Raw genomic sequence first — 18,307 nt, forward strand, 5'->3', positions numbered from 1 at the left:
GACGGGCTGCGGGAGCACTGGGAGCTGCTGGGGGACGTCCAGGGGGCCAGAGAGCCCCGGGGTGAGGCTTGGGGGGGCCAGCACGGAGCAGGTTGAGAAGCACCAGGCCAAGGGAGGGAGATGGAGGAGAAACTGGCTGTAAACAAAGGGAGCGTGACCAGACTAGCCTGGCTCCGGCGCTCTGCTGAAGGGAGAACAAAAAATAAACTGCAGAAAGAGGGAAAGTGAAGTACGTCCTCAGCTGCCTGCAGCAGAGTTCGGCTTTCCTCACAGCGTTGCGAAGGGAGGCTCTGGGTCCTGTGCTGGGATCGGGGGAGTTTGGGCCACGCAAACGGGCGTCCACCAGCGGAGCCGTTGGCCAAGCAAACGTCCCGGAGCCTGCGGTGCTCCTTCTGCAGGAGCTGGTCCCCTGGGGGGTGGCTGGAGGGCCCCGGGGGCGCTTCTGTCCCCGAGCGTGCTGTGGCCATGGCTCCGTGCACCTGCCCGCAGCCCAGTCCCCACGAGCCTGCCGAAGTGCCTTCCTGTGCCCCTCCGCCTCCCCTCCCTCTCTTTGTCTTCGGAAGAGGCTGGTTCATGCTCTGCACATCTGCTGGTTCATATTCTCCTGCAGAAATGCAATTTCAGGATTGCTCTGCTCCGTTCTTCTGGTATTTGAAGCTTTGGGGCTTAAGCTTTTGGGGGGCTCACTTTTTTTTTTTCTATAATACCGAGTTTTCCGTATTTTCCACAGGATGTCAGAAAACGACAGGCACAAACCTCGGCTGAACACGGGGATTCAAACCATCCTCAAACCGGTGTCATAATAATCCCAGTAATAAGCAATGGCCTGTGAATAACAATAGGACTTTTTTTCCCCGTTTTTGTTTAAAAAAGAGGAGATTATTCTGCTGAAGTTAACAATATCTGGAGTTGAATGAATCACCGGGAACAAACACGGCTCCCTCAACGTGAGCCCGTTGAAAGCCTCCATTGATTCGCTTTAAACTCATAGACCAATTTTGACAAACTCTCCATCAAAACTGCCTAATGCTTGTTTCGTTCTTAATCCTCCCTGAGCTGCTGCCCGCTGCTAATCTCTGCCAGAAACCACTATTAAATCTTCCCTGGTTCGCAACGCTAATTCTGAGCAACTGCACCAGGAGAAAAACCATCAGCTGGGCCCGCGTCTTTGTGCTATTTGCGTGCTCTGCAGGAAGATCGTTTAGTTCCTAATGAGGCTAATTAAAAAGAAACAAAAAATAATAAATCGATTCCATTAATCTGTACTAAATTGAAGCCCTGCGGTCCTTCCCAAAGTGGTGGTGACTGCCAGCTCCGCACACACTGGAATGCCAAATTATCACTCTCATTATTATTTAATGCTACCAGGGCCTTGCTGCCACAGCCCCAAATTTTTGTTGTGGCTTTTTTTCCTGGGCACAGCCTGCTCCTGCTGATAGGTTTGCACCTGTGGGATTTGGGATTTGCAGGACGGGGCCATTCCTGCGGGAATGCCTTATTTGTTAGCCCATTTGTTGTGCCCCCCCAGGGTGCTCGGACCAAGCTCCCTCTGCCTTCGTCCCACCTCTGGCACTGATTTCAACCCAGGCCTCTTTTGAATCTCCGACACAAGAAGCAGTGAACGAGGAGACCCCATTTCTTGGGTCAGTGCTGGTGCTGCCTCCCCCGGGCACGGAGGCACCGGGTTGCGCCCTGACGCCCCACGGTGCTCAGCCGAGCGGAGGGAGATGGGGAGATGTGCTCCCAAACCTAACCTGCAAAACCTGCTTCGGTAGGACCCGGACAGCTGAAGAGGAATCAAATTACCATTTGGAACTGCCGTGAGATAATTGGCCTCATTTACTATTTTAAGACCGAAGAAAAGGCTCCCTCCTCCAGACAGTTGCAATGGAGAAATATTCAGGCGTAGATGATGTCCCCAAACATATCATTAAAGCTTTAAATAAATGTGCAATGACATCCTGTGTTAAGAAGGACTTCCTTTCTATTTCGGATACTAACCAGGAGGTCATTTGCAAAGTCATTTTTTAATAAACAAAATATTTTTCCTTTTTTTTATAACAAAAGATTTTCCTTTTTTTTTTTTTTAAGGTATTGGGAAATGTATGTACTTTGAATTCTTTCACACATTGCTGACTTTAAAATGATCTTCTTCAGAGATGCATCTTGCTTGCCAGAAGGTAAATGCCTCTGCCTGCCGCTCCTTCCTCTCTCTGCTGGAAATGCCACAGAAATGACCCAGGCCAACCCCGCTGATTGTAATGTTTGCAGAAGGGAGAAGGAGATGAGAACTGTTCTTTTCTCCCCGTCTCATTAATTACTGGGATTAAACACCAAGGCAGCCACACAACATTAGAAAGAAAACACAAATACAAGGCAGGGGAGCCAAGTATTTGCCATTTCACTGGGAAAATGTGTCCGGGCACATCAAGATGCAGGAATGCAGCTCCGTCCTGGTCCTGGCCCCGGGCTGGGCATGGGGATGAGGCTGGTACCCCCAAAATCGTGCCCCTAAAGCAGATGAGGATCACTGGGAAAGGACTGGCCCAGGGTCAGGGGTTTGCTCTGCACGTGGAGCTTCTGTAAAGGGTGCCTACGGTTCCTGTCCCTGGTGAGGAAGGAGAGAAGCCCGCACGGAGCGGGGGATCCTGGGGGCATGCTGAGCAGCTGGAAATAGAGGTGAAGCCACAGCTTGGGCCACCCCAGGAAAAAACCTGGGTGATTTGTGGTGCTTCTGGCTGCAAGTCTCACCCGGAGCCCTTTGAGCCGGCCACCCCCTGACCCCCTCCCACCCTCTATGCAGGTTGGGAGCTGCTGCTCTGGCTTCCAGGTGACATCAGATGCACAGACCCTGATTTTTGGCAGGGAAGAGCCCCAGACGTGCCGTCTGCTGAGCTCGGGGCTCATCCTGCTCTCCCCGCACCTTCAGCCCCCTTCCCGTGCTGCAGGAAGCGTTTAGAAACGTGCAAAGCGGAGGTGAGGTCTGCAGCCTCCCTTGCTGCAGGACGGGGAAGGTGAACGAGGAGAGGTGCCCCAGGCACGACACCCCTGGCGCTTCCCCACGGGACCCCTAGCAGCTCCCATGGGCTCGTGCCCACTTTCTCCCCCCCATCTCCCCTCCTGGCAGCTCCTCGAGGCTCATCCTCTTGGCCTCCACAAGCTCTCCGCTGCTCTGGGCTGGGGGGCGGGTGGTTGCTCTCCCGCTTGGCAGGTTGCTCTTGCACCGCTGAGCACAAACAAGGTGAAAAACCATTTGCAGTCCAGGAGAGGGCATGACGTGGCCGCCGTGTGCCAGAGCTGCTTCTGGTCCGGGTCGAGCGCGGCGTCGCTTTTCCTCCTGGCCTCTCCCCCTCTGACCATCCCCGAAGGCGGTGTGCAGGTTTGGGTGGCTGAGGCAGGATCCTGTGTGCAGGAGGGACATAGGGGTGGGGAGACCCAGATCATTAAGGCTGGAAAAGACCTCCAAGATCCCCTGGTCCAACCACCCAGTGGGACGAACGAGGTCCAGAAGGCTCCAGTCGTGCTCCCTGCACCAGTACCCCTTCTCACCCAAAGAACACTGACCCACGGGCCCTGAAATAATTGGTAAAGAGCTCAGCTTCTGCAGAGCTCGGGGGGATGCTGGTGACCCCCGCTCGTGCTGCTGCGTGCCCGTGCCCTGCAGAGGGGAGGCCGCGGCGCCGTTTGTCTTGGCCTCGCTGGGGCGGGCTGGAAGCGGCGCTGACCTCTTAAGCAATTCTGGGTTTTTGGCCGTCCGGCCGCTGGCTCAACTCGCGCTGAACCTCGGAGAGCTGACTTCCCAGACAGCGAAAAGAAAACAACCCTCCGCAGCCGCCCGGCTCGCTGGCCTGCGTCGCCTCTGCCGAGGAGGAAGGGAGAAGCGCGTCTGCGTCGCGAGAGGTTAAATAGCAGCACAGCGCTTTCCTCCGCTGCGAGCGGTGCTGGGCTGCATGGGCGCGTCCTTTAACCAGTATTTAGTTTCTTGAATTACTTTTATTGGTAGTTAACTGTGTAATGGTCTCCGAGGAACATCTGGTCCATGATTTGAAAGGAATATTCCTCAAGCCCTTGCTGAGAGCAATTATTTTTGGATGCGAGTGGAGGCTGTAGAGCCATTAAGAAGATAAAATGCAGATTGTTTGCAGAGGCTTTTTTTTTTTTTTTAATTTTAAATGGCTTTCAAAGAGAGGAACTTTTAGTGTTTTTTTCTATTAGCAGGCAGAGTCACGGAACCGAGCAGAGGGGCTGGGACCTGGGGCGAGGAGCTGAGGGACACAGACGGGAGCATAGGGCACAGCCCAGGGCAGCGGGCTGCAACCTCCTTCCCAGTCCCTGTAACACCTTCCCCATCCTGCAGTAGCTCACCCCTCCATCAGTTCCTCTATAAAACCACTGAGGTCTGCTGTGGGACCTCCTCTATAATGATTTAAAGCCTGTCAGCAGCCAGGGGCTGTTTACAAACAGAAAATGAAGGGCTTTGTGCTTTCTTCCACCGACGGGTGAATCCCAAACCTCCCGACTCCCAGCCCGGAGCCAGCTCATCCAGACCACAAAGGAAAATCACCAGCCTCTGATTTTTGGCCATGGTAGGCTGTGATGGCAGGTGGAAACCTTCACCCCAAAGCATATGGATTCTCAAAAGAAAAGCATGAATTTTTCAGGAGAAAATCAGCTGGGAGTTAAGTGTGGTTTTTACACTATGCCCCTCCACGGAGGGAGCTGGCGGACTCCTCTTTGCCTGCAAGAGCAGTGCTTTAAATTATTTAGAGGAAACTATACAATCTTGGCTGCTGTTTGCTGTTAAGATTGCACATCTTGTCCCAGCGAAAACCACACGCAGACGGGCTGTAAAATTATGGCCGTTTTTTAGTAGGGAGATAAAATGAAACTGTTAAACCAGGTAAGAATGGGAGCTGTCACTCTGTCCTGGTGAGATCAGGAATTTGGGAAGGGCCCTCTGCTCTTTGCTTTGGGGAGGCTTGGAGGTGCCAAGGGATCAGCTGTGGGATGAAGGAGAGACTCTGATTTTGTGTGTTTTCAGGTGAAAAGGGCACTGCAGGGGGGAGGTGGAGGAAAAAGTGGCTCCCCAACCCTTCCCAAAAAGCTTAGGAAGAAAAAGGGGGGAAAACCTACCACGACCCCAGGCTTGTGGTTCACAGCTTTGATGGGGTTCATCAGTGGGGCCATCAGCAGCTCTGCCGGGGCAGGGGGTGGTTGTGCCAGGGCAGGAGGTCCTGGAGCCCTGAACCTCCAAAGGGCTTTGGTCCTCCTGCGTGGCTGCAAGAGGAGTTTGGCTTGAAGGCAGCCACGAGCTCCCTGGGGTTGGGGCTTAGAGACAAGTTTCAAAAGTTCCAAATAACAACAGCTATAATTATAAATAGTTATAACATGATATAGCATAACATAACATAACATAACATAACATAACATAAATATATATAATACAATACAATATAATATATGCTATGATATAATATATGGTATAATATAATATAATGCATAATATAGTATATATAATGCAATATAATAGATAATAAAATATATTATATTAATAACAATATAACGGTTATAACAACAGTTATAAATAATAATTAAAACTGTTAATTGACAAGCACTGGTATAGGGGGATGGTCAGCAGCAGCTTGTTGCTTCTCGAGGTGAGGGTGCTGCAGAGATTCGTCAGCTTCCTTCTGGGCAGCACTGCGGCCGTGCTCAGTTTTTCCTGTTTCCATTAGTTTTTGTTTGTTTTTCCCACTCCTGGCCGCCCTCTCTGCTGCTCACCAGGTCATCCTAACCCGGGCTCGGAGGCCGGTGTCAGGCAGCCAAGGGCAGTGGGTGGCTTTGCACTTTTTACTGGGGGCTCCGTGAACAGAGAATTTTGCAGTAAAAGTAACGATTTTGGAACGGAGCATTCACGTGGGGAGCTGCGCCACGAGAATTTATTAAATAGCTCATTTCACAATAAATGCAGCGTAAATTACGTACAGAACAGAACAAGCGGATGAAGCGGGGAGGCCCTGGAGGACAAGTGCTCCATTCATCAGCACTTTGGAGCAGACGTGTCTCCTGGGCTGGCGCTCACCCCGCAGCCTGCGGGCTCCTCCGCCCGCCTTGCCATCGAAACAGCTCGAGCTGTTTGGGCCGAGCTGCGTGTCAGCTTTGCTTCCTGTTTGCTCACTTTGCTGCAAGTCAACAATAATGTTGAGATTTATTTATTTATTTATTTTTCCACCGGTAGGATGTAAAATAAGGAGAAACGGTGAATCTCACGCGCTAACAGAAACGAGCGCCCTGCTGAAGAGCTGCCGAGCCTTGTGTGCTTGCCCAGGAGCTTGTCTCTGGCTCCATAAAATGGAGTGCTCAGGTCAAACTAAGATGCAATTATGGCACTGGGACTTCTCGTAGGTTAAAATGTCTCTCTATAAAATGCCTCCAGCATTTTAAGCATGGACACTGGAGCCTGGGCGATGACCTTTGACTCAACCTGCCTGCCCGTTCGGCTTCGGGGTCCCTCACTGCGGAGGGGCTGGGGCGAAGCAGGGACCTCGCTGTTTTGCTGGAGAGCCAGCAATGAGATATTTATTGAAACAAGAGAATAACAAGGATACTTTTAACAAGGCTCAGAAGAAGTGGTCTCTTATCAGCAATAAATTCAGTTGTTATTCAACTCAGCTATTAACCCTTAGTGAGTACCAAGGCAGGGAACAGCATGTAGGGCAGAAAGGGAGCTGCCATTTGGAGGGCAGGGGTTGGCCTGGGGCAATAGGGTTCATACAGAAGCAGCACAGCTACACTGAATTTCAGGCAGGACATCAGCAAACAGGCTTCCTGATAGCCCCTGGGACAAGCCTGTGAGCACAGCTGCTGGCTGGTGGTTGAAACACACGGGGAAGGGCCAGGATGGGTGCCAGGAGCCGCTGGTGGTGCAGCAGGGTATCAGGGAACGAACCCCACGGTGCTTATTGCCTCCTAGGAAGGACGGAGATGATTTAATTCCTTTGTCAAGGCTTAAAAGTGCCTTGCTGGGCTGTGACTTACCGAGGTTTGTCACTTGGGAAAGGTGCATTGCAACCGAGCCAGTGCTTTGCCTGCAGCCAGGAGGGCGGTGGGAAGGGGTCTGCAGGTTGGGGGGATATCTGGGCAGCCCTCGGGGACAAGCCCACCCCTCACCTTCCCTCCCTCGTCCCCTCACCACGAGAACGGGGCTGTTTTCCCCAAGGCACAGGCAGACTTCTCCACCCAAGCATGTTGTGCGCAGTGGGGAAAGCCTTGGAGGGGGGCGATGCCAGTTTTAGTACAAGTCCCTGCAGCAGAAACAGATCTTCCTGGGCACGCACTTACATCTTGGCAAATTATATCTCAGGTTGAACTGCTCATTAAAGTGCCACGGGGAATTTCAGGCTAGCTAGGTACGTCATCGCAGGAGATAGGCTGAAAATTACAGTAATTTGGGAAGAACGTGGCTTGGAATCCTAGGTCCTCTGCTGAAAGTCAATGCAAAGTGAGTTATTCCTCTTCACAGTTGATGTTCACAGGTGGATTCGGCTGGAGACAAAGTATTTCTGTAGCACAACGTTTCTCCAATGAGCTACCACAAGAGCTCCTGCAGGGGGGTTTGTGCTTGCTCTTGGATTCCCGTTTCTGCCTTTCTCGCTCATCTGGAGGCAAATGCCTGTGAAATGGGCTGGTTCATCTGCTGCATGCAATAACCACAGAGCAGGGAATATTTCTGCCTGCACTTGGTGGTTTTTCTTCCGTGGTGGTGGGGAGCAAGAGGCGGTGGATTCCTTCTCTGTTTTGTCCTGGCTACTGCAGCTGCAGAGCCACATTGATGCACAGGGACACAGGGATATCTAATCATTTTTTTTTATTTTTTTTTTTAATTGGTCAGGGAAATGATTTTCTTTGCAAGTACTAAGAGAAGATTTAGAGCTGCATGTAATTTAGTAAATATCCATTATAATCAGCAGAATCATGTGGATTTAGTAGTGGAAAATCTTGAATTTGGCCCTGAAGTTGTAGGGGAAACCAGCTGCTGTGCCAAGACGTGATGAATAGCTGGGAGCAGTAACATTTTCTAGCAGCTCTGGGGGTACAGGAGGTATCTGTTCACCTCCTCTTCCATGCTTTGCCTTGTGTTGGTTGGGTGGTGCCTCTCAAAGCTTCCAAATAGAAAAAAAAATAAAAACCCAGTAATATTTCACTGCACAAACCATGAACATTGAGTCCATGTGCCCAAAGTGAGATCAAAATAGCCAGCTTTCCCCTGGGCCGGGGGGTGGGTGCCCTGTTGGCTCAGACTCTCACGCTCTGAAAGCTTTTCAAACATCTGTGAACCAAACAGGTCAAAGAACAGCAAGAGAAAAAACTCAATTTTAGTTGCGCAATTATTATTATTATTTTTCCTTTTTCAAATTACCCACCTTTCTTCCCAGGCCTCGGCTCGCACAAAGGCCAAATCTTTGCTGTATTTATTGCCCAGGACCTTGACGGGGAAACGCTGAGAGTCTGTTGATAGAAAAGGCTGAAAATTACTGAGTATCTTCACAACGCGCAATTGCTGTCCGTCTTCCCCACCATTTTATTTCAAAATAAAGAGCAAATAACTGTGGGCCGGGATTGCAGCTATTGCCCAATTATGCAGTAATTCATGACATGCAGATTACAGGGCAAGGATTATAGCTGGGATTGCTGTGGTTTTACCAGATCCCTGAGTGTCACGGTCTTATAAGCACTGGATTTTTTTTTTTTTTTTTTGCTTGTATGACAATGTTCAGCTTTAGCTGGAGACACAATTAAGTAGGGAAGTTGTGAAATGCATCTTAGCTGCTGGGGCACCGCAAGTGTGAAATTGCCCTGAAAATAAAGTGACAACTGAATCTTTCTTTGCCTGGACTGAGCTTCTCCCGTTATATTCTGGATGTGGTCCTGAGAGCTGGCACAGGCTCACAGGGCCATTAGCAAGGCAAAAATAGCCCTGGCTCCAGCCACATCCAAGCTGCTGGTTAGGAGCCCGTTGGTGTTTGGGTGATGGTGGGGAGGACGGGGTTGAACGTGGAGCTTGAGGAGTCAGTTGACTTTTGCTCGCTGCGGGATCGTCGATCAGCAGGTCATCTTTTTTATTAAAGACAGAAAAACTACAGTTTTGGAACCAAAGTACAGAAAGGCACTTTAAAAAATAACCCCAAATGCATTTCCGGGGGGGATTTGAGGCTGAGACCGGCAGCTTGGTGGGGCTGGCCAGCGGACAGCTGCTGGGGCAGCAGGGCAGGAGCTGTGCCCACCCGACCCAACGTCGGCTCGGGGTACGAACCCTGACCTCGCTTGCGGGTGAGCCCCTCGCAGACATCAGCATCCTTCCCGTTCCCCTGACGGCCCCGTTTTAGCACACGGGAGCGTGTGGGTGTGCAAGGATCCTGCCGGGGGCGCGCTGCCGGAGCCGATTTCTAATTATAGCTAATTGCAGGGCCGATGCTCTCTGGATTTGGGCTGATACACGTCCAATGATTTCCTGTTGTTCTGCACTCTGCGGACACGTACCCGGAGGCATCGGGGTGGACGTGGTTTCTGAGGGCACCCAGCCAGGCAAGCACACGCTCTTCCCTTTCCTTCCTGTGCACATACCTCGGTGGAGCAAAGTGCCCGCTGCGGGCTCGCTCTGCGGTCCCGGGCGATGTTAACACTCTGTTTTATTAAACAGCGTAGCAATCCCTCAGGCAGGTGAAGCGGTCTGGTTCAGCAAAGCCCTGGGAGGAACAGGGTGGCTTGGCCATGCTGGGCTCCTGCCACAGGTTTTGGGGACCTCTCACGTCCCCAAAGTCATTGCACGTTCCTTGGTGCTGCTGAGCTGCAGGGCTTTGCATCCAGCCCTTCGGAAAGCTCTGTCACACAGGTACTTGCTGAAAAAAATGGAGCCAATGTTGGGTCTTGCCTTGGCTGGAAGCGTGGTGAGGAGAGGGCAGGGGGAGGGGGAGGGTCTCTGCTGAGGATTTCTCTGTTGGCTGTGCAGGGCCGAGGTCTCTCTGCTCTGACCACCTCCAGCTGGGTGATGCTGACGCGGTGCTGGGGGCAGCAGGAGGCAGCTGAGGGGCTGCAGGGAAAGGGCAGGGCTGGGGGAGCCCCACGGAGCGTCCTGCTGGAGGAAGGCTGCTGTGCCCGGCTCCTCCCGGGGAGAATCCCTGAAGGGAGGAGGACTCGCACAGATCCAGCGCTGAATGCCGTATGACTCAACCAAACAAAAAATAAAAAAATAAAAATCACACCTCTTTATTACAGAGATTTATCTTGCCGGGCTGGGGCCTGACAGCCACCAGCAGATGCTCATCATCTCCGTGGCTTTATTGGCTTCTGGGGCGTCCTCGTAATTGCCGTAAGTGGGAGATGATTCCCCAGCGTCTGGCACGTGTTAATACCGATCCAAAGCGCTTATCAGCCCACTTACGGAAAGCACATACGTGCTCGGTGTGCGGTCAGAGACAAATCTAAAGGATCATCATTTGATCCTATTTCTCCTTGGAACTGCTGCTGAATGGTGGCGTGGCCGTCCCCGGACCCCCGATGCCGTTTGAACAGGTCCAGATGGGAGGCGCTGCCCAGAGGTCGTGCCCTGGTTTTGGCGATGGGTAGGGAAGCGCTGCCCAATTCCCCAAGCCTCACTCGGGGGTTGTATTGCAGGAGCTGCTGAAATGCTATTTCATTTATAAATGGCACAACATGCCCCTCAGCTGATAGAAAAGGCATTTAGGAGCTAAGGCAAAATAGAAATCTTCCAATAAGTGAAAACTGCTTCTGAAACTAATACTGTTTTTTTTTTTTTTTAAGGGGTTTGTGTCCAAATCTTCTCTCTTGACCCTGGCTGCAGACAGCGATGAGCACAGCTGCTTGGAAACAGCTCTCCGCTGGGCCTCTTGCAACGGTGCAGAGAAAAGCTGCCCAGTGCCACCCCTCCGCAGGCGCTGCTCTTATTCCAGGTAGGAACAAAAACTTGCTTTGTAAATTTTTTCCCCCCCACGTCCTTCCTGCGAGCAGCCCGGCCGCGGGGCACTGCGGCCTTTGGCCAAATGAAAGCCTTGGTGCGGGCAGCGGCACTGCAAAGCTCCGACCTTCCAGGCAGGGCTTTGGGGTGGAGGTGCCTGCAGGAGACAACTGTGCTCGAGGGTCTGTTGGAAGAGGGGAGCGAAATATTTCCCCAGCCCGCTCCCGGCTGAGGAATGCAGCTCGGGCTGAGGCGGCGAGCAGGGGCAGGGACACGGCATTCTTCCTGCTCGCCGGGATCCAGCGCCGTCTAGACTTCGTAACGCACCGCCCGGCCTTGAACTGCTGCCACGGCATCTCCCGGCGCTTCCCCTCGGTGGAAGCGGAGCAGCCTGCGCTCTGCCAAAGCCTCAGTCACGCGAACGAGCTCCCAGTTCCTGCCGGCTTTGGCAATTCGTCCCGCTCAGCCTGTGAACGTGCAGCAGGTGGGAGTGAAGCTCATTTCCAAACCCACGGCCTGCCGAAAACAAAAAAAACCCGACCTGATTTCCACAAGGAGGGAACGGCCACATCTCCCTCCGGGCTGGTGGAGATGCCCGGCCGTGGAGAGGGATGCTCCTGCAAAGGGAACCCCCAGACCAGCTCTCTGGGGAGCTGATCTTTGGGTCAAGCATCATTTCCCTCTCACTCCAATACTGATCCCGCCTGCTGTTGGTGTGCTGGCAGGTTTGGGTGCCTGGCACGATGCTCCTTGGAGAGCTCTGGTTTCCAGAGGTCGGGTCCCAAGCGTGCACATCAGTTCTCTGCTGCTCGGTGTGAAAACGGAGGCAGCTCAGATCCTCGGTCATTTTGTTGCGTGTTCCTGGGCTCCACCAAAAGGCCGTGCATCCCTCTGCAGAAGTGCTGGGTGAAAGTGGGCAGGGAGAAGTGCAGCCAGAGAAACGCTGAGTGGTCCCAGCAGGGGATTCACCCTGCTGTGAATCTGGACTTTGGGTGAACAAGGGTTTCAGACCTGCTGAGTTTTTTTTTTGTTTGTTTGTTTTTGTTTTTTTCCAATTTGTGTATCTCAGACTGACACATCATATGTAGGTTTGGCACCAGGACCGATGTGTCAGGACCCACACAGAATCCTTGCTGCCCGCAGGAACGGACTAATCCTGCTGATGAGGGGTCCCGCTCTGCCTACCCCAGGAAGGACGGAGGAGGCGCACAGTTAGGGCTGTGCATCCAGAACGAGCAGTCAGTGCCTACGCACTTCCTAATTTACACGCAGGGAGACAGGCACGGAGAGCTGTGCTGAAGTCTGTAACTAATGCTGAGAAAACCTGCAGAGCCCTGCTCCCGCTTCCTGCTCGAAATCCCACACAACAGCCCCCGATATGCAGGGCCAGGAGCCAAAGGCTCTGAAGTCAATGGAAAGATTCCCCTCGACTTTAATGGGCTTTGCATAAGTGCCTAATTCCTTCCTGCTCGCGGGCTCTCTTGGACTTGCTTATGGAAACAACTGCAGACACAAAGTGCTGCAGCGAGCTGCAAACCCCTCAAAGCAGCGCAATGGCAGATTTTGCTCTCTTCCCAGACAGTTGGAATGGGTTTTGTTTGACACTGAGCCTGAGCCGTGTCCTTCCAACCAGCGCCGTGGCTGCAGCGTGAACGAGCGCTGGAACAAACACGTTCGTGTGGACGGGGCTCGCGGTCAGCCGCGGGGCCGGAGCCAGGCTGTTCCCAGCAGGACGGGAAGCACAAGGCAGGGCAGGGCAGGCTGCGTCCACGCCACGCCAAGCCGAGCCCCTGCAGCTTCGACACGCCGGCATCTCCCCGAGGGATGCTCGTAGGGGCTGGGTCAGCCCCTGCAAGGCGCGCGCTGCTGGGAAGGGCTGGGTGACGCTGCCCCGTTTGGTCACCGCCTTGTGAAAGGTCAGGTTTTTTGGCCCAGGCTGTAGCACGGACGGACATTGTCCCACCTAGGGGCACCCAAAACTGCAAAAAGAAGGAAATGAGACCCCAGCTTTGGGAGGCTCTTGTTTTCTGTGAAGCCTCCGGGAAGGAGCAGTCCCGTGGCTGCATGATGGAGGCGCCACGCGCGTGCCATCGGCCACCTGCGCCGCTCCTGTCGGACCCGAGCAGTGGTATCGGGCAGATGGTTTGGCCTTTAAATAGCCCACAGACACCGCGTCTGACCCTCTGCTAGAGCAACGGTGACTTTCACAGGGGATCTATCCGAGTCTTTGAAAAGAGCAGAAACTATTTTCCATTGTGGCAGGCTGCTCTGCTGACCCCGGGGAGGGGGCTGCTGCTGATCCCTCGCTCTGTCTCTACGCCCTAGAAACATTCCAGACTCACTTAGGGGAGTTGTTTTCTTTTTTTGCTTTGCTGCTCAAACTCAGGATATATATATATATATATATATATATTTGTTATTTCTTTTTTCTACACGCCCAAAGGCAACCGGGATCCGTCCCCAGCCAGCTGCACACCCCTGGCTCGCCGTAGCCCCGCGGGAGCACGGCTGTGACCCCGCTGGCAGCGTGCCCGTGGTGGCTCGGGCACAAACCCGTGCCAGGAGCACCCCAGGATGAGCTGCACCCTCCCTTCCACAGCTGGGCATTCCCGAGGAGAAAAGGGAGCTCCGTAGCACAAAGCCCGACCTGGGCAATCCATGGAAAAGTCGGGCAGCTGCAGGAGCTGGAAAACTCCGCAGCGAACTCCACCGGGGTCCCCTCCCCATACCCCAGTTTGGGGAATCCTGCAGGTTTCTTAGGATTTCCAGCACCTGCCCGTCAGTCGCACTGGAGACATGGCTGTATGAGAGCTCCCAGTTCAGAGCCTCAGGGATGAGAAAATGCTGGCCCAGCACTTTCAGAGGATTACTTTGCTTTTTAAACCCGCTGACTGCAATCTGGGCTGATCTCACTGTTGCAGAGGAAAACAGGCAGGAGGCTGGGGCGTGGATGACGTGGTGAGTTCATCTCTTTGCAGTCTGGCCAGGTACACATTCTTTTCCCCTGGAACTTAATTAAAATGCATACATCTCTCCTCAACATTTTTATGAAGCTCGATGGTAAATAACGGTCACTCTGTAATTACACCAACATTAACTTATTTTCCTGGCTGGAAAGGACAGATCCAAGGGCAGAGTCTTGGTTATGAAATGGCTGGTTTTACAGGGTCATTTTTAAAATTCAGCTCTTCTTAATGTAGGATCGGTTTTTACGACTACGAATTTTGCAGTGTTGCATTCTACTCGAAATTGCCGCTGCTTGAATGTGCCAAAGCTCGGGACAGTTTGTCCCATTTTCTCCTCTAAACCCGACCGGTCCCATGAAATCAAAACCCGACTAGGAACGCCCGAATTTCTCAAATTGTGCTGCATGTGCCCACTTTTAGACGTGTTGCCAGGACAGTTGTGCTACGAGAGAGGGCAGCAGAAAGGGTGCAAACAGGTCCAGCAGAAACCCCTAGCTCAGAAGGAAATGGGAATTACTGCCCAAGCAGGACGATAACTGGTAGGATAATCGTTTTCTGACGTGAGCAGCACAATCTGCTTCACTCCATTTGAACACTGGACTCTGTGTCTGTGATTATTAGTGCTTTGTATGTCACGGGGTGTGCCAGCTGACGAACCCTTTCACCTGGTCCCACAAAGACGCTCCCTACACGACGTGCAGGGCGGTGGAAAAGTCCTCTGGGCTGTTCCCAGTGCCAGTGGTCAGCCTGGCGCAGGACGGGAGCGCTTGCTGCAGGGATGTGCAGATGACCTGTGGGGCGGGGGGCTGCCAGGCTGAGGAGGGGCTGTCAGCACCCGCGATTCTGTGCGCATGTGGCCTTCCACCGTTTCTTTCTTTCCATTTAAAACCCGGCTCAGCCACTTGCAGAGACGCTGGGCGGAAGACAGAACAGACGGCAAAATAGAAGCGTGCGGCCTGAGCGGGAGATACCTGGCTCCAGGGGAGGTCACGGAGCTGAGCAGGCGATGGCAGCAGCAGAGCCAGCTCTGCAAGCCCAGCACCTCCCGATGTGCTCCCGTCCTTCAGTACGGCGCTGCATGGGTCGGGCCCACGAGGTCTCTCTCTAGCAGCACGGAGCAGGCCGAGTTTCTCCTCTTGTGGGGCAGTGCTGGCACCAAGCGTGCGCGCCCAGGGCAGCCTCACCGGCGGGTGGCTTGGGTCTTGGCCGTGGCTGCGAGGTGGGAAGGGAGCGGGTGGCCTTGCTTGGGTGCTTCACGGCTTGGCCATCGGCAAGGAGGTTGGGCAGGCACCATCTCTCGCCTCCACCCCCTTCTAATGTAGCGCACAGCTGGAAAACGGCGGTGCTGTCTGTGCAGCACACGGCGCCTGCATGGAAAATGGGGCATCGCTGGGGCTTTTCCTTGCAGACCCAGAAATCCGGGGTTGGAGCGATGGGAGCAACGGAAGAGGCGGCTGCGAGCTCCGAGGGCTGAGCTCAGCTGCCTGCTCTGGGGACGAGTTAATTACCAGCCGCGCTACGCGAGGTCTGCAGGGCACGGCCAGCAGCGTGCCGAGGGGAAGCGCTGCAGCTGGCAGAGCGCTGGTGGGAGCGCGAAACCCTTCTGGCAGCGTGCTTTATTACACCGTGATGGTGTCTTTCGCGCTAAGTGGCAGATGCCTCATCAAGCACAGGGCGGGAGCGGTGTCAGCTGGAGGAAATCGTTTTCTGCCTGCCAGGCTCTGGGCACGCTGGGCACAGCGCTGGCTCGGTGGCCGCCGCCGCTCCCGGCACGCTTGCAGGCAGAAAGGGAATTTCGGAGATCAGATTTTTATCGGCTGCCTAATTGACTCATCAATGCACGCACATTTGCTCTGCCCTGAAATGTGAGCTAAACGGGGCTGGTGAGACGTGTTCCCCGAATATAGCTGGGAGGGAGAGGACTGAGGAGGGTGAAAAGGGAGGAAATTCCTGCCAGTTTTTAAAACAGGAGATTGTAAAAGACTAAAAAAAAAAAAAAACAACACCATACATTATAAAATAAAAAAAATAAAAAAAGAAGTTGTGGTTTCTTAAGCCAGTTAGCATTCCTGGAAGTTGATGAGGCCCTGGATTATTGTGGGTTTTTCGACATCTTTCAGTTTTTTGGGATAGTCTGTCTGAAGTGTGGGCATGTGTGGGTAGAGAACTGGGGAATATGCAGAGGGAAAAAGCAGAGCTAAAAATGGTCAAAGAGAGGCAGGAACAGGATGACTTCATACACAGTCCTTATTTTGTTTTTTTTTTTTTTTAATTTTATTATTTTATTTTATTTTATTTTATTTTATTTTATTTTATTTTATTTTATTTTATTATTTTATTTTATTTTATTTTATTTTATTTTATTTTATTTTATTTTATTTTATTTTTTGTTGACCGTGTACGCGCACATGTAGCAGCCAGCATGCATCCTGTCTCCTCCACATTTTTAGTGCATGCCCTACAAGAAGGGTCCGGGCTGTAGTTTCAGCATCCAGGGGCGTCGTGCAGGAGTAAACAACCATTGCCCCAGTGTCCCTTTTTTTCCCTCCCCTTGGCTGGCGGCTTCCTTTGAAGACATTAATATCTGTATTTTTTTTTTCCCAGCAGGTTAATTAATAGTTGACTCATCACCTCGAAGGCTAATGGATATTTATCCAGATGATGAAGGAAATGAACGCCTTCCATAAATAACTGCAGCGACGCTCGCTAACGAGCCATCCTCATTTATGCTGCTCCTCCTTCAGGAAACAAACCCTGCCGGAGGAGCTGATCCCAGCCTCTTCCCGGGCTGTTTGTGCTCTGGCCTGGCTTGGTGGGGGTTTTATTTGCTAACCCCGGTGCCCTTTGCTGGGGGAGGGAGCGCAGCAGCACGGCGTGATCGCCCCGACTGGGCTGGCAAAGGTGCCTTGGGTGTTTCCGTGGGCCGGAGCTCTCTGGCTCTCCAGCAGCGTGGTTTTTCGTTTTGGCCATTGAAAAAAAATCCCGGATCGCTTTCAGAATATTGGCGAGGGCTTCCCAAGTTCCCATCTGCTTCAAATAAAGGGTGTTTATTGTCTTTGTCTCCAGCTCTGCAGCTATTGTCAGCGGTGACCTTAATGAGGAGCACATTAAGAGTCACGCCTCGCTTGTCGCTCACACGCACGGGATTTGGGAGAAATTCTGGGCTTTGGCCCCCTCGCTTGTACCCTTCTGCCAGGGCTGCTCCGCACCCAGGAGAGAGCCCCGCTGGAGGAAGGCCCCTGTTCTCTACGCACATTTCAAGGGCAGAGCTCCAAGGAGAAGGACCAAGGGGCTGGACTGGAGGAGGGATGGGAGGAACCCAACGTGCTCGCTCTCTTGGTTTTCATCACGCGGGTGACGCAATTTGCGAGGCTGCCTCCAGGAAGCACCAGGAGTCACACGATTGTGTAAAATCTCAGCTTTTGTTCATTTTCCCGTCCCTCACAAAAATGCGAGCTGAAAGTTTCGAGCACAAAGGAACAGCTAGACTTTTTTTTTTTTTTTATGACAATTTTAAAAATCTATGCCTCGTCGGACGAATTTTTTTTTTTTTTGAGGGACATTAGCTCATGAATTTTTAATCCTTGAGCTTGGCAGCACTGGTTGAATTAGAAAGAGAACAACTGATTTTAATGAGTGTACGATTAATGCAGAGGAGCTTGGCTGAAACCTCGATCCAGCTGAGGGGAGAGGATTTTTCTCCCCGCACGTCCCAGCCGTCCCCTCGGGGGCTGGTGCGCTACAGGCACTGCTGAGCAGGGCATATTCTCCTCGCCTCTCACCACCTGGGGGAGATGCTCTTTCCCCCACTAGCATTCAGGCTCGTACTTTTCATTCACCCCGACATATCCCTTCCTGGAGAGCTGTTTTATTTGTTTGAAAAAGTGCTTAACTCTCTGGGCTGTACAACCAGCAGTTGTTGATGCGAGGGACCAGCACCTCATCCCACAGCGGTGCTGGGCAGAGCCCAGCCACTGCTGTCTTGTTAATGGCTTGCTTTCCCATGCACCTTAAATTAGAGATTTGTATCGTGAGTGATTTTATTACCTGAGCAATAAAGAAAGACGGAGGAGGCTGAGCTGAACTAATTTTATTTGATTCTGTGGGCAGCCGGTAGCTTTTTCTATCTGTTTTTTAATGCGTGTTTCAGCCAGGCAGTGATTTCGGAGCCCAAACCACTGCAGGCTTTACCTGCTTGGGCTCTCGGGCAAATACAGTGGGAGTGTTTGTGAGCAGAGTGTGACAAACCATGAATTATGAGCGGTCTCATAACACCTGGGAGGTTTTATGGAGCCCATAACGCCTGGGCTCCTCGTACCTGGGAGGGCATCGGGGACCGTGGAGAAGGTGGGTGAGCTTGATGGTG

The 18,307-nt window shown here is 52.5% G+C and overlaps 1 long non-coding RNA gene across 4 annotated transcripts; it reads left to right on the forward strand.

Moving 5' to 3' along the window:
* Nucleotides 1-3,703: 3,703 nt before the first annotated feature.
* On the forward strand, nt 3,704-18,025 carry LOC125182864 (uncharacterized). 4 transcript variants are annotated; one of them, XR_007163527.2, is made up of 4 exons: nt 3,704-4,900; nt 10,822-10,970; nt 14,840-15,037; nt 16,546-18,025. It is a non-coding gene; the product is annotated as an uncharacterized lncRNA (long non-coding RNA). The 4 variants fall into 4 exon arrangements; XR_010825814.1 differs by lacking the exon at nt 3,704-4,900 and adding an exon at nt 7,863-9,892; XR_007163526.2 differs by lacking the exon at nt 3,704-4,900 and adding an exon at nt 9,905-10,369.
* Nucleotides 18,026-18,307: the final 282 nt, after the last annotated feature.

The sequence above is a fragment of the Anser cygnoides genome, chromosome 19, assembly GCF_040182565.1.
Source record: "Anser cygnoides isolate HZ-2024a breed goose chromosome 19, Taihu_goose_T2T_genome, whole genome shotgun sequence".
In the NCBI taxonomy this organism is placed as follows: domain Eukaryota; kingdom Metazoa; phylum Chordata; class Aves; order Anseriformes; family Anatidae; genus Anser; species Anser cygnoides.